Source organism: Scyliorhinus torazame, chromosome 5 (assembly GCF_047496885.1).
Source record: "Scyliorhinus torazame isolate Kashiwa2021f chromosome 5, sScyTor2.1, whole genome shotgun sequence".
Taxonomy (NCBI): Eukaryota; Metazoa; Chordata; class Chondrichthyes; order Carcharhiniformes; family Scyliorhinidae; genus Scyliorhinus; species Scyliorhinus torazame.
Window position 1 is genome coordinate 93,126,664 of NC_092711.1, and position 15,980 is coordinate 93,142,643.

Sequence of the window (15,980 nt, forward strand, 5' to 3'; positions counted from 1 at the left end):
TATAAGAGCACCAAACGGAAACTGTGACTGGGGACACCACAGACGTAAAGCTGAAAAAGTGTGCGGCGGTTATCAGCTGCATTCGCAAGTGATGGAGCGGAAATAGCGACATTTGAACATCCAGCAGCCTGTGACCATCCTGCGCCCGCTCACTGCTCAACTCGCTGAGAACAATATAGTGTCGGAGGGGCGGGAAGGGACAAGATTCAACTGACGCTACCTGCACCTATTTGTAAGAGGTATTTCTATTGCATTTTTCACCTTGCATTTAAATCACGGTTGTTTCCCGTTCTCAAGTTCTGACAATATCTTTTTAAATGTTCTACTGATTCTTCTTCTCTCGTCAATTTTGGCCCCAGACTCCAAATGGTAACAACTCACAGTGCAATTGACACTCTTCCGTTGCACGCGGTGCGGTGGCCAAGAGGAAATGCGTTGGTCTCGTAAACCGAAGATCGCGGGTTCGAATCCCGTCCGTTCCTCGGTGCAGTTGCTAGGCTCCCTTGCGCTCTTTGTGCTAATTCACCCTCGATCCTGTTGCTAAATGTTTATTTCTTTCGTTGGCTCTGAATATAGCGGTCAATATGGTCGCCTTCTTTAATTCTAATTACGTTTGCTCTCGAGTTGCCAGGTGTCTTTCGAGACCGCCACAAGGTGCAAACCATAAGACATAGGAGTGGAAGTAAGGCCATTCGGCCCATCGAGTCCACTCCACCATTCAATCATGGCTGATTTCAACCTCATTTACCCGCTCTCTCCATAGCCCTTAATTCCTCGAGAAATCAAGAATTTATCAACTTTTGTCTTAAAGACACTCAACGTCCCGGCCTCCACCGCCCTCTGTGGCAATGAATTTCACAGGAGAAATTTCTCCTCATCTCTGTTCTAAAGTGACTCCCTTTTATTCTAAGGCTGTGGAAGGCCCTGCTAATGGAAACAACTTCCCTACATCCACCCTATCTAAGTCATTCATTATCTTGTAAGTTTCTATTAGATCTCCCCTCAACCTCCTAAGCTCCAATGAATATAATCCCATGATCCTCAGACGTTCATCGTATGTTAGGCCTACCATTCCTGGGATCATCCGTGTGAATCTCCGCTGGACCCGCTCCAGTGCCAGTATGTCCTTCCTGAGGTGTGGGGCCCAAAATTGCTCACAGTATTCTAAATGGGGCCTAACTAATGCTTTATAAAGTTTCAGAAGTACATCTCTGCTTTTATATTCCAAGCCTCTTGAGATGAATGACAACATTGCATTTGCTTTCTTAATTACGGACTCAACCTGCAAGTTTACCTTTAGAGAATCCTGGACTAGGACTCCCAAGTCCCTTTGCACTTCAGGATTATGAATTTTGTCACCGTTTAGAAAATCGTCCATGCCTCTATTCTTTTTTCCAAAGTGCAAGACCTCGCACTTGCCCACGTTGAATTTCATCAGCCATTTCTTGGACCACTCTCCTAAACCGTCTAAATCTTTCTGCAGCCTCCCCACCTCCTCCATACTACCTGCCCCTCCACCTATCTTTGTATCATCGGCAAACTTAGCCAGAATGCCCCAGTCCCATCATCTAGATCGTTAATATATAAAGAGAACAGCTGTGGCCCCAACACTGAACCCTGCGGGACACCACTCGCCACCGGTTGCCATTCCGAGAAAGAACCTTTTATTCCAACTCTCTGCCTTCTGCCTGACAGCCAATCGTCAATCCATATTAGCACCTTGCCTCGAATACCATGGGCCCTTATCAAAGGCCTTTTGGAAGTCAAGATAGATAACATCCATTGGCTCTCCTTGGTCTAACCTATTTGTTATCCCTTCAAAGAACTCTAACAGGTTTGTCAGGCATGACCTCCCCTTACTAAATCCATGCTGACTTGTCCTAATCCGACCCTGCACGTCCAAGAATTTAGAAATCTCATCGTAACAATGGATTCTAGAATCTTGCCAACAACCGAGGTTAGGCTAATTGGCCTATAATTTTCCATCTTTTTCCTTATTCCCTTCTTGAACAGGGGGGTTACAACAGCGATTTTCCACTCCTCTGGGACTTTCCCTGACTCCAGTGACTTTTGAAAGATCATAACTAACGCATCCATTATTTCTTCAGTTATCTCCTTTGGAACTCTAGGATGTAGCCCATCTGGGCCTGGAGATTTATCAATTTATAGACCTCTTAGTTTCTCTAGCACTTTCTCCTTTGTGATGGCTACCATATTCAACTCTGCCCCCTGACTCTCCGGAATTGTTGGGATATTACTCATGTCTTCTACTGTGAAGACTGACGCAAAGTACTTATTTAGTTCCTCAGCTATTTCCTTGTCTCCCATCACTAGATTACCAGCGTCATTTTGGAGCGGCCCAATGTCAACCTTTGCCTCCTGTTTGTTTTTAATGTATTTAAAGAAACTTTTACTATCATTCCTAATGTTACTGGCTAGCCTACCTTCATAATTGATCCTCTCTTTCCTTATTTCTCTCTCTGTTATCATCTGTTTGTTTTTGTAGCCTTCCCAATCTTCTGACTTCCCATTACTCTTTGCCACATTATAGGCTTTCTCTTTTGCTTTGATGCATTCCCTAACTTCCTTTGTCAGCCATGGCTGCCTAATCCCCCCTCTGATAACCTTTCTTTTCTTTGGGATGAGCCTCTGTACTGTGTCCTCAGTTACTCCCAGAAACTCCTGCCATTGCTGTTTACTGTCTTTCCCACTAGGCTCTGCTCCCAGTCGATTTTCGTCAGTTCCTCCCTCATGCCCCTGTAGTTACCTTTATTTAACTGTAACACCTTTACATCTGATTCTACCTTCTTTCTTTCAAATTGGAGATTGAATTCTACCATATTATGATCACTGCCTCCTAAGGGTTCCCTTACTTTAAGACCTTTAATCAAGTCTGGCTCATTACATAACACGAAGTCCAGAATGGCCTGGTCCCTCCTGGGCTCCATCACAAGCTGTTCCAAAAAGCCCTCCTGTAAACATTCAATGAATTCCCTTTCCTTGGGTCCACTGGCAGCATTATTTACCCAGTCCACCTGCATATTGAAGTCCCCCATGATCACTGTGACCTTGCCTTTCTGACATGCACTTTCTATTTCGTGGTGCATTTTGTGCCCCCAGTCCTGACCACTGTTAGGAGGCCTGTACATAACTCCCATTATGTTTTTTTTGCCTTTGTCGTTCCTCAGCTCTACCCACACAGACTCCACACCATCTGACCCAATGTCGTTTAGTGCTATTGATTTAATTTCATTCCTAATTAACAAGGCAACCCCGCCCCCTCTGCCCACCTCTCTGTCTTTTCGATAGATTGTGAATCCCTGGATGTTTAAATGCCAGTCCTGAACCCCCTGCAACCACGTCTCTGTGATGCCTACCACATCATACCTGCAAGTCAGAATCTGGGCCACAAGCTCGTCTACCTTGTTCCGTACACTGCGCGCATTTAAATATAGCATCTTTAATTCTCTATTGACCGTCCCTTTTTGTTTTCTTAGTGTGGTGGACCTTGGTTTACTGAGCCTTTCCATACACTGTGTCATATTTTGTGGGATGGGGACTATCGTAACCTCACCTGAGTTTTGTCTTTTCGTGCTTTTTTGTATTCCTAAGCAGCTACGCTTCCCACTGATTACTTCACCTCTTGGTTCCCTGACTTCCCCTCCCCCCCCCCCCCCCCCAATCTCTAGTTTAAAGTCCTATTGACCACCCTATTTACTCTTTTCGCCAGAACACTGGTCCCAGCTCAGTTCAGGTGGAGACCATCCCAACGGTATAGGTCCCCCGTGTCCCACAACTGATGCCAGTGTCCCATGAAAAGGAACCCCTCTTTCCCACACCACTCTTTCAGCCACGTGTTAACTTCCCTTATTCTTGCCTCCCTATGCCAATTTGCACATGGCTCGGGCAGTAATCCGGAGATTATGACCCTTGAGGACCTGTTTTAAAATTTGAATCCTAGCTCTTTATAATCTCTAAACAGGTCCTCTTTCCTAGACTTGCCTATGTTGTTGGTACCGACATGGACCACAACAACTGGATCCTCCCCCTCCCTCTCCAGTTCCTTTCAAGCCGGTCAGAGATGTCCCACACCCTAGCACCGGGCAGACAACATACCATGCGGGACTCTTTATCCTGCTCACAAAGGACACTATCTATCCCCCTGATAATAGAATCCCCTACAACTACAACTTGCCTATTTACTCACTCCCCTTGAATGGCCTGCTGAACCATGGTGCCTTGGTCAGCTGACTCATCCTTCCTGCAGCCCTGTTCGCCATCCACACAGGGAGCAAGTGCCTCATACCTGTTGGACAGGGTCAAGGGCTGAGGCTCCTGGGTTCCTGACTGCTGGTTCCCTTTACCTGCCTGACTTGCAGTCACACCCTGCTGTCCCTGGCCACTGGCAGGATTTAAACTACTTACTCTGACAGGTGTGACTGCATCCTGAAACACAGTGTCCAGGTAAGTCTCCCCCTCCCGGATGTGCCTCAGTGTTTGAAGCTCAGACTCCAGCTCATCAACTCTGAGCCGGAGCTCTTCGAGCAGCCAACACTTACTGCAGATGTAGTCGCTGCAGCTCTCAATGGGATCTGCCAGCTCCCACATCAAGCAGCTCAAGCACATCACCTGACCAGCCATCACTAATTAATTAATTAGTTTAATTTAAGTTTACGAGTTTAGCAGTGATTTGTTTTAAAATTTGGGGCAGATTTGCTATCAACCAATCAGATCACAGCTTCCCTCTGACGTCACTTTTTTTTTTTGAAAAACTGAAAAACAGGAAGTTACCGTTAGGTTTTTATATTCACAGAGACTGCAGACCAAGACAGAAACCGAAAGACTCGATACACCAGTTAGTTACTTCAAAGTCAAATGCTTATTTATTTACACACACAGTTAAATATACTCATGCCCAAATATAACTAAACTATCACTACAGCTAAAGCAGCTTCGGGCGCCCACTCAGTCAGAGGACCAATGGCCGTTGTTTGGTTCTGAGGCTGCTGGGGTGGAACTGGTACGGGATAACAGCTAAGGTCGTCTGTCTGGTAGCGTGTGTTGACCTTGGACTTACTTGTTTCTGTTGCAGCCGTTGGACAGGTCTCTCCTCGGTGATAGCCGGATCCAAGAGAACGATTCTCTCTTAGGAGTTTCTTCTTACAAAAGAGTTCTCTTTTGAGCGGGCCTTGAACTAGCGGGCCTTGAACTTCGCCCCAATCAATTGGGCCGTTTCTGGATCGTTCCTATGGATTTCATCCAATAAAGGAATGGGTGCCCTGATGTCTGGGCGTGTCCTAGGTGGCCGTTGGCCTGCTTTGTTCAGGTCTCCTCTGGCGCCGGGGTGTCTGCCTTAGTATCGGTTACTCAAATGTTACTCTTTTGTTCCTGGAGATGGGCCATTAGTATGCTAATGGGCCTACAGTTTTGGTCTTCTCTGGGAGCTGCGGCTCCAATAAACAAACAAACCCTGAACCTGAACCTAGGGGATGGTTTAGCACAGGGCTAAATAGCTGGCTTTTAAAGCAGACCAAGGCAGGCCAGCAGCACGATTCAATTCCCGTACCAGCCTCCCCGAAGAGGAGCCAGAATGTGGCGACTAGGGGCTTTTCACCATAACTTCATTTGAAACCTACTTGTGACAATAAGCGATTTTCATTTCACCTGTTTGTTTTCTCCGTATTGTCCATTTTCCCTGCAACCTTTGCAAAGTGTCCATTTTGTAATCGAGAAGTGGCCATCCCAGATGGCTACACACCCTCCTTGTGATCCTCAATGCGAAGCGCGAAGGATCACATTACCATGGCGCCTTCGTTCTCTGACCAAGCGGGGCACCCATAAGCACTTCACTGGCTCTACACTGCCCTATCCTATGAATCACAATTTTTAACCTAAAATCATTTTACATGTACACATCATTATAAAACTCTACGGGGTGCTATGACATTCAGGCATGCATTACAAAATAAAAAACTGGAACCCTAACTATCCTCAATAAACTATCCTCACTCAAACAATAAATAAAAAATCGAGAACACTTTAAACTGTACAAATAGCAGCAACACAAGTTCCTCTGGCTTGGCAGTCAAGCACAGAGGTTTACATTTCTTTATTGAACGAACAAAACACACATAAAGATAAACGGATGCACTTTAATTCACTCGAGGGGTTGGGGGGTTTGGTGAAGTCCGAAAATAGGGGACCTAAACGTGTATACCGGGGTGCGAGAGCGGGAGGCTCTCCTTCGCCTTTTCCTGAGTCGAAGTGTCTGCACGACACTGCAGAGTATTTCCAGTACTAAGAGTGCTTCTACTGTGTAAGATAGTGAATACCAGGTGATAAACTTGTTACACCAGGTCGGGGTATCAGTAACTGTCTCGGGGGTAACTATCTCGGGGTTAACTATCTCAGGGTACCGTGTATGGCAGGGATGGGAATCATTCACGGTCTGTGTGGTAGGGGTTAGGGGGGTAACGTCCATGTGCAACTGAAGGGGTCCCGCGAAGATCCAGGTGAAAAACGCGAAAGTTGTCTTCATCTTTCCTTTTTTCTGTCTTCTTCTTTTTCTTCCTCTGGGGTTCCTGAGGTTCTGGAGATCTATGGACACAAGCATAATATCTGTTATTATCTTGCTTAAGAGCTCGTATGTCTGTCTGTCTGTCCTTTGTTGGCAATTACCCATTATAATTGGTCACCATCTGTGACTCCCTCATTTTCTGTTTTTTAAACCGAATCTTTGGACAAGACATCCGAGAAAAAGACTGACACAGTGCGAGCCGCCTCGCAGCCTGTGCGATCTACCATCCTAGTGTTTGAGAATGTAAATAGCATACGGAAGCAAACTAAGGGTCGCCAGAAACAAACAAAAGAATTTTGAACGTAACAAGCCAAAATGGGGTGCCGGTAAGAAATGGGGGGAATCCCCGGGTAGGACGATGATCAATGCCGTTTGTGGTCTACCCGAGCGTAGCTGTCCAGAGGGGGGTCCTCAGGCTGGGCGGAAACCAGTGTCGTTTCTCCACTGCCTGAGCAACCGGCAGGAATGGGTAAGAATGTGGTCGTCGTGGGGGCTGCCTCTCGTAATCGAATCAGAAGAGTTGCTATGAGTGGTGTCTGTCGCCAAACTAGTTCCTCTGAACCGTTGTCTGTTGACAAACGTGTTCCATTAACAGCCATTGGGTAGTCCTGCCTGCATCAAGACGTGGCATGGGGCCATGAAACATTTAAATTCACAAGCAACATTTAACATGTACATTAAACGAACAAATATACATTACAAACATGGTGCAGGTTCCAACCGAAAGGACACCGTATCTCTCCATCGGTTCCTTTTTACCATCATGTGGACACCTCATTGCTCAGTTGCGAATAGGGTCGCAAAGGGATTCGTTTGGTGGGAGTCAAACTCTATGTCATCATCTTCTCCCGGCTGCCATACTCTTGACTGGAGTAGTTTGGCTAAAGCTGCTTGCAGCGAATTGGGGTCCATCTCATCATTCCGGATGAGCCTGAACGAACTGTCTCGGTGCCAGAATCATGTGTCGAGGTTGGAGCTACTAGGTTTTAATCTGTAAGCGTCGGGCGGTGGGTCTGGGTCAGGGGCTTTGATGTATGTGATTTTGAAGGGATCACTGGAATCATGCTGGGAGTGGGGCGTTGACGAGGGGTGTATTCATAACGTGCTGTGCTGTGGCTGTCATCATTGCTATCGCTATCACTGTCGCTGTCGCTGCTGGTTGAAGGAAGGGAGAGGCGGAGTCGTGCTTCTGGGGGTGGAGTTGAAGTTGTGCCTGAGGACGGGCTGGACTGGCTGGGGGAGGGTAGGAATGCATCATCTGTGGGCGGGTGTGCTCATCTGCTGCTGCGAGCGAGATGTGGTGTGCATGGTTGTTCTGCGAGCCATAAGCCTTAAGCTGGTTTATGTGAAACCACGCAGACTTGCCATTGGGATATGTGATCTTGTATACCGAAGTGCTGACTTTGTCCGAAATGGAGTACGGTCCGGAAAATTTTGGGGAAAGGAATGAACTGGGGTTGTATAGGGAAAGCATCTCTTGCTGTCCTACTACAAACTCGGTGGCGTGTACCGTTTTATCGAAACAAGCCTTGCTTTGTTTCCTCCTGGTCCCAAGTCTCACAGCTGCTGCATGCTGGGCTGCCTTTATGTTCTCAATAAGCTGCTGTACAGCATTTTCATGCGTGAGGGCGGTGATTGCGGGACTGGCCAAATCCAGTCCTAATAAATACTCTGTCCCTTTCATGGGGCGTCCGGTCATCAGATTGTGGGGGGTGTATCCTGTGGACGTGGATACCATGTTTCTAATGAACATGGTGTGGAGATGCCGGCGTTGGACTGGGGTGAGCACAGTAATAAGTTTTACAACACCAGGTTAAAGTTCAACAGGTTTGTTTCGATGTCACTAGCTTTCGGAGCGCTGCTCCTTCCTCAGGAAGGAGCCTGAGGAAGGAGCAGTGCTCCGAAAGCTAGTGACATCGAAACAAACCTGTTGGGCTTTAACCTGGTGTTGTAAAACTTCTTACTGTTTCTTATGAACATCAGTGCAAAGGGGAGAACTGAGTCCCAGGTGCTGTTGTTTTGATGCACCATTTTCCTGATAGTGGTTTTTAGAGTTCTGTTCAGCCTCTCTACAATGCCGCTTGACTGGGGGTGGTATGCAATGTGAAACTTCTGCCTAATTCCGAAAATTGTGAGGATGTTTTTCATTACTCGTCCTGTAAAATGGGAGCCTCGATCGGACTCTATACTGCGTGGGAGGCCCCATCTTGTAAAGATGTGCTGTGTTAGGATTTTAGTTGTTGTTTTGGCCATATTCTTCCTGGATGGAAAAGCTTCCACGCATTTTGTGAAGGTGTCGATGACCACCAACACATACTTAAAACCATTTCTGCAGGGGGGTAGGGGTCCTATATAATCTATCTGCAAATTCGTCCAGTTAACGGGGCGGGTGTGACTAAGCTGAGCCTCTCGTGCATATCTGACCGGATTGTTCTGGGCACAGATCAAGCAATTTTCAATGTAGTGAGTAAAATCGGCTTTTAAATCAGGCCACCAGCAGAGAGGTTTGAGATGGGTTAGGGTGCGTTCAATGCCTTGGTGTCCATGATTGTCATGGAACTGACAAATAATCTGGTTCCTGTCCTGGCATGGAACTACATAAATGCCTCCTTTCAAAATCACACCGTGATGTGTGGTGATTGTGTTCTTAAACTTATCGTACGGGGCTGGGAAGGTCCCTTTTAAAACTTCCCTGAGCTTTTGATCGTCTTTTTGGGCTTTCGCTAGATCCTGAATGTTAGTCTGTGAGACCTGAACCGCGTGTACTGTGGTGCTCTCGGTGGGGGTGGGGGGGGGGGGGCGGTTCCAAAAGTAACCATGCCTGGAGCCTGCCTTCGCTAGGGCGTCTGCTTTAACATTACAAGGGGGGAAATAGCGGTGATGACTGCGAACCTTAATTATGTCATATTTCCTATCTTTAGCTGTCTCTAGGATATGCTCGAGTAATGGGGCTGAGGGTAGGGGCTTTCCGTCTGCAGAAACGAATCCTCTAGTTTCCCACAGGGGTAGGAATTCTGTTGAACTATATCAGACATATAAACTGTCCGAATATATGTCTGCTGGGTTCGGAAACGAGTCAGGGTGATCAACAATATACGCTATGGCTGCCAGCTCTGCTGCCTGCGAGCCTAGATGTCCTGGCAACTTTAATGAAATCACATCTAGGGCATGTCCCTGCGCGTTCTCTACATAAATGCCGCAACTGGTGATTCTCTTTCCATTCAAAACTGTGGAGGAGCCATTCACATAAATTTTCAGGGGTGCGCATGTGTCTGTGGGCTGGGGTCTCTGGGGTGTATTACCTGCTTTTCTGGGAACTGACTTAGGTATAAATGGGCCAGTGTTGTGTTGTGTGGTGATGATCTCACACTCATGTGGGGTACCTGCATATTGCAAATTATCGGCTAGGAAAGTGTGGGTCTTGGTTCTTTTAACTGTAATGTCCCGTCCCTGTAAAAGAAGGGTCCAATGGGCTGCGCAGATTTGGCTGACTGTGCCATCTTTAAGTCGACCGTCTAATAATAGCTGTGTTGGGGTGTGTTCAGTGAGCATGGTGATGGGGTTGAGTCCTGTAATGTAGGCGAAGTACTGTACTGCCCAAAAAACTGTGAGCAAGTGCCTTTCGCAGGCAGAAAATCCTTGCTCGACAGGATCTAACATGCGTGAGGCGTATGCCACGAGGCGTGCTTGGTCATGGCGTTCTCCCTTTGTGTCTGTCTGTAGTAGCAAGTCATCTACATACTGGACCAGACAATCGAGTCAGGAAAAGTTTGCTAGTTCATTTGCCAGCTGTCGGTGGAAAATGGAGGGGGAGTTGTGGAAGCCTTGTGGAATGCACATTCATGTGTATTGTTGTCCCTGGAATGTAAATGCGAATTTGTACTGGCACGCTTTATCCAATGGAATGGACCAAAAGCCATTGCTAATGTCCAAAACCGAAAGAAATTTTGACTGGAGTCCCTGTTTGAGCATGGTTTCGGGACTCGTGGCTACGGTGGGGGCTGCTACTGGAGTTACTTTGTTCAGTTCCCGGTAATAAATGGTCAGTCACCATGATCCATCGGGTTTCCTGACGGACAAAATTGGTGTGTTATTCGTGGAGTCTACTGATTGGAGTACGCCTTGATCAAGCAAACTCTGTATTACTTTGGAGATCTCTCCCTCTGCTTTTTGGGGAAAACCGTACTGCTTTTGGCTTCTGGGGTCGGGACCTGTTGTCTGAAAGAGGAGATGACTGTGTTGGGTTTCTCTCCGAGTCCAACTCCCAAAGATCCTTACAACAACCTTCGAAGAGACCTAGAGTCACGGTTAAAGAAAATAGGCGTCCTGAACCAGATAATGTTTGACATCAAACCTAAAATTTAAGTTGCAATTGTAAAAGTAATGAGAGACATGAAGTTATCATTTACAAGACGAAATATATTGAACTGTGCATTCCATTCATTCATAATAAGTGGGCATCGCTGGCTAGCCCAGCTTTCATTGCCTATCTGTAATTGCCATTGAGAAGGTGGTGGTAGACTGCCTTCTGTAATTGCTGCAGCCAATGTGGTGTAGATTCATCCACAATGCTGATCGGTCTGGCACAATGATGCCCAACTATTTCAGAGGGAATATAAGAGGCAACTGCTGTACTTTCCTATGTATTAAAATAATCATAGAGAGAGAATTTCTCGACGAATATTAGCCGGAACCAGGAATTGGTGATGATCTAAGGATTTGCGTGAAATTCACAATTACAAATATAAAGAGATTTGTAACGTTGGTGATTTTCCACAGAGCAGGAAGTATACATGATTGAGTCTTGAGAGAGCAGTGAGAGCATGGTGCACTCTGTAATATTCACAGGCGCAGATTCTGGTGAAATATCAACATGGTCAAGGTTCTCGTGTTGCTGAGAATCGTGTTAGTGCAGTATAAACAGAGATAGTTGGAATATAAATATAGACAGGGCGGCCCAATTCCCTAATACAATCTAAGCGAGGTTGTGTTTTAATTCATTGATAAATCAAGCATGATAATTGAGATTAATAATCCCAATGCCTATAATAATAATCGTTATTATTGTCACAAGTGGGCTTACATTAACACTGCAATGAAGTTACTGTGAAAATCCCCTAGTCGCCACATTTCAGCACCTGTTCGGGTATACAGAGGGAGAATTCGCAATATCCAATTCACCGAACAAGCACGCATTTTCGGGACATGTGGGAGGAAACCGGATCACCCGGAGGAAGCCCACACAGACACGAGAGAATGTGCAGAATCCGCACAGACAGTTACCCAAGCTGGGAATCAAACCTGGGTTCCTGGCGCTGTGAAGCAACAGTGCTAACCACTGTGCTACCGTGCCTGTCAATTGTATCGTCGAATGACGAATTTACACTAAAGTAAACGATATTGAGCCGGTCTGCATTGCCTTTTGGATGACTTGAGAAACAAATTCTTCAACAGTTCTCGGAATTGACGGAAAACGTGCCGGTGGAAATTCTGGTGCCTTCCGCAAGATGGCAGCAAACCGTCCAAAGGTGCTTATATTCTACAGTCTTAGTATGGTGTGTCCAAGTGGTAAATATTCAAACCAAGTTCATATAATTATTGCGATAGTCTCCACTTTAGATACTTCTGTTTAAATTCAGGCTTATATTTTAACGTTGGTGGAGTAAGTTGAGGAGTAAGAAGTGGTGGAAAAAACACCAGGCGATGATTAAAACCCCACATAAACAAGTTGTGCCGAATGAAATAGTCTGTTTCAAGAATCACAAAAATACTCGATGTGAAAGTCAAGAAAATGTTTGTAGCAGGGAATGGCTGGAATTGGGTTTCAATATTATTGGCCCCATTCCCAGGAACGATGTCTGAAGTGGCGGTTAAACGACATAACTAGTCTCAGGAAACCGGCTGAAGTTTGTTTTTATTGGCAATGGAGAACAGTCCATTTTGATCTCCCATCGTCAATGCCAAATACAGAGGGAATAAATAGTTGATCTGACTGCTCTTCCATAGTGTTTATTTGGACCCTGCTTGAAGTTTATGTGCACAGGGTATGAGCCGCTTTTATAAACAGCTCACAACAGCTGTGACCCAGAAACCAGCAGCGGTTATTGTTCGAGGCTTTCACCCGTTCCCATCAGGCTCAATCCACTGTAACAGCCCGCGGCGTCAAACAGCCGGAGTCCCGAGATGGTCAATCGGTACAATGTGTCTGCCTGCTGGACTGCATCAGACATTAGGTTCAGTGCTAAATCCGCCTTAAATTCCCCACTGCCGTCCGTGTGCCCCCGAACTGCAAACTCGGCCTGTCTGCCTGGAGAGTGTCGGTACCAGAATAAGCATCGCCGGAAGAGTTGCAGGTTAAATTGACATTTCTCTCTCTGTCTGTGTGAGGGCGGGATCCCGCTGGGTAACAAAATCCCCATCGCCCAGATCTGGAACACACGGTTAAAATAACATCAATTGTTAAACTGAAGTGAACTGATCGTAAAATAAATCCCAGTAAGTGTTGCAGAAACTTCGACATTATTTAGGGAAATTGAATATTTCATTCGGCATAACTAGTTGACGTGGGGGTTTATCATTGCCTGGTGTTTTAGCCATGACTCCTTACTCATAATCTTACTCCATCAACGTATCCTCCTGTTCATTTTTCCATCATCCTTTCAACCAACTTCCCCTTGAGTGAAGCTGCACAATTCACCAAACCCCGCCTCGTGGTGTCGTCTCTACTGAGTAGTACTACACTCCTGTATGCTTCACCCGATGCCTGTGTCTATGTATTCACATTGTGTATTTTATGTTTGCCCTATTATATATTTTCTTTTCATGTATGGAACGGTCTGTCTGAACTGTAAGCAAAAACTACTTTTCACTACATTCCAGCCATTCTCTGATACAACGTTTTCTTGATTTCCCCATTTAGTATTTTTGTGATGTTTGAATGTGTGACCCATAGATTTATGTCCGCCACAAGGGAAGCCCTGTTCCCCATGACAAACCTGTAAAACTCTTGATTCATGCGCATCAAGTTGTCTCACAGTCATCACTTTACTAGAGAATCAACCCACCCCTCTATCACGATTCCTCATAGATATTAATTATCAATTCCGATATCGTTCTTGTAAATATATATTTCCCAATGGTTCCTTATTTCTGATCTTCTTTTGGTAATACTGCAAACGTGTTGCAGGAACAGTTCGATTTTAGGTAAACATCAATTATCTCATTTTCTCACGAATTCGTGGAGATATTATTAGCAATTACCAGAAATTATTACCAATTAAAATTCTAATCATTTAATCGACAATGAATGTCACCCAGACCATAGTGGAAAGGGGGTGAGGGGTGGGGGAGGGGTGAAATGTGGAAGACACGGACACATTGATGCCAATCTGGAATGCGAGGGAATTTCTGGGCCTCACAATATCCAATCAGAAAGCATTGATGTCACTTGCTGCGTGGCAGAAATGGGAAGGCCAGCGAATGGTCTCATGTCATTTCCTGTAGAACACCAAATGTGCAGAGCTGAGAACATGGCCAGAACTAGTGCTTATTTCGAAACTAGAAGCTTTAATGCCATATCCGACTGATCAGACTGAGCAAAAGCTATTCAAGATACTCAACTGGACGCTGGTTAATCTGAGAGACGTTTTACATTTCAGTGGATTGAGGCAAAATTCGATGCTTAATTGACATGAGGGACAGTTTGAGCTTTATTTAACCTAAGAGACAATTTGATCTCCAATTGATCTGACAGACAATTTTATCTCTTATTGACCAGAGAGACAGTTTTATCAGTTGATCTCTGTGCAGACATGCATCTGTCTGTGTACCTTTGAGTCTGCGTTTGAGAGCGTGCACTCGAAGGTACATATTTAAGTTTGCATGCCCCTGTGTGCATCTGGAAGTGGCTGTGGAGAGCGCTCGGTGTTTACCTGTATGTGAGAATATGCAGTTATATTGGTTTTGCAAAGCTACGCGGGCAGATTCTACTGGGCACAGCAGGACCCATCTTGCTCATTGCTTTAAAAAAATATTCTCTCCAAATATCGTTGACTTCCGTGAATAGCATCAATATTCTTGTGTAACTTCTGAATGTGCAAGTCCAGTGTCTCATATTATTAAGTTTGAATTGATTAAGGAGTTGCATCAGCTCCAGGAATTGCATCACTTTTCAGCGGAATGAAAGAACTGATGAAATACAAAACTGGCGTGCAGTGAAAAGCGAAAACGTGAAAGTTAAAACACAATGTACGAATAATTGACCCAGTAAAAAACCCAGGTAATCTACTGACATTTCTTCATTATAGAACCCTAAAGTCCTAGTCCCCTGATCTCAGCTAATGGTAGATTACCTGTGGGGCTATTCTCACTCGATAATAACAACGCTATACAGACTATCACGAGGCGGGTGTTCAGTCACATATTATTCTCACCAAACACTGTGTTGCAGTTTTTGTACGGGCCACATACGGAGCTATGCAGCTGTGGGTCTCAGAGCGCAGTGATACATGGCTCCATCTGACAACTCCGCGTTAGAAATTCTCAGCCAAACGGCGCTCTGCTCTGTGTTCAGCTCTGCCGTGAATCGTTCCTGTGCGAAGTCGGCTGGGGTGGTACCGTATTGGGTGATAAGCAACACGTTTATTGGGGTTTGACCGGGAAGTTGCCGATACCAATAAAGGTAAGGGTTTTGATCACCTGTTGTAAAACTGCAATTCAGTGTTACCAATCCCCCTTCCCTCACCGTCATGATCGGATTGTCCTGGTGCACAGAATCACCGCCAACGCTGTCGCCTGGAAGAGAAATTGAATATTTAAATATTTCCAGGTCACTACAGGGAACTATGAAAGTCCGGTTTTGTTATCGGATTCCATGGCTACTTACAGATCACAGAGAGGGACAGAAGCAGACAGAATGTTCCCGGGATAGACATCACTGTCAGCAGGTCACCATGTGAGCATCAGCGTCTCCTCCACTGTGGCAGAAGCTGTGAGGAGCACCACAGCAGACTGAAATGTCTCAGCTTTGAACGGACAAAGGAAGTGATATCGCCAACGTCATATCCGGTTCTGGCACTCATCATCAGTGGACGTGAGGAATTGCGCTGGTTATTGTCGGTGCCGCAACATCTACACTGCTCTAATGAAGTCTCCTACGCTCCTTGATTCACGGGAAATGTAACGTCCTCAAATTTCGGAGCAGTCTAGTAGCAAAGAACGTATTTAAGGTTATTTTGGAAGGGATCTGGAAAAAAATCATCGTCGATTAATTGATGATTTAGTGCACTCAGTAGAGTAGGAAATTAGGAACCGGGTATGTAGCATTGGCATTCTTCCGTCCAGAATACTTTGCTGCCTTTAACCTTCCTGGCGGACAGAAATAATGTGCAATCACAAATAAAGG

The 15,980-nt window shown here is 45.6% G+C and overlaps 1 protein-coding gene and 1 long non-coding RNA gene across 2 annotated transcripts in view; one reads left to right on the top strand and one right to left on the bottom strand.

The window, feature by feature from the left end:
* The window catches only part of LOC140418954 (uncharacterized), a 150,762-nt gene that overhangs the window by 33,408 nt on the left and 101,374 nt on the right, over positions 1 to 15,980 (top strand). The gene's annotated exons all lie outside the window — the stretch shown is intronic.
* LOC140418970 (uncharacterized) lies at positions 6,362 to 15,596 on the bottom strand. Its single transcript, XR_011945449.1, has 3 exons — positions 15,462 to 15,596; positions 15,010 to 15,370; positions 6,362 to 6,597 (listed from the first exon to the last, which is right to left on the bottom strand). It is a non-coding gene; the product is annotated as an uncharacterized lncRNA (long non-coding RNA).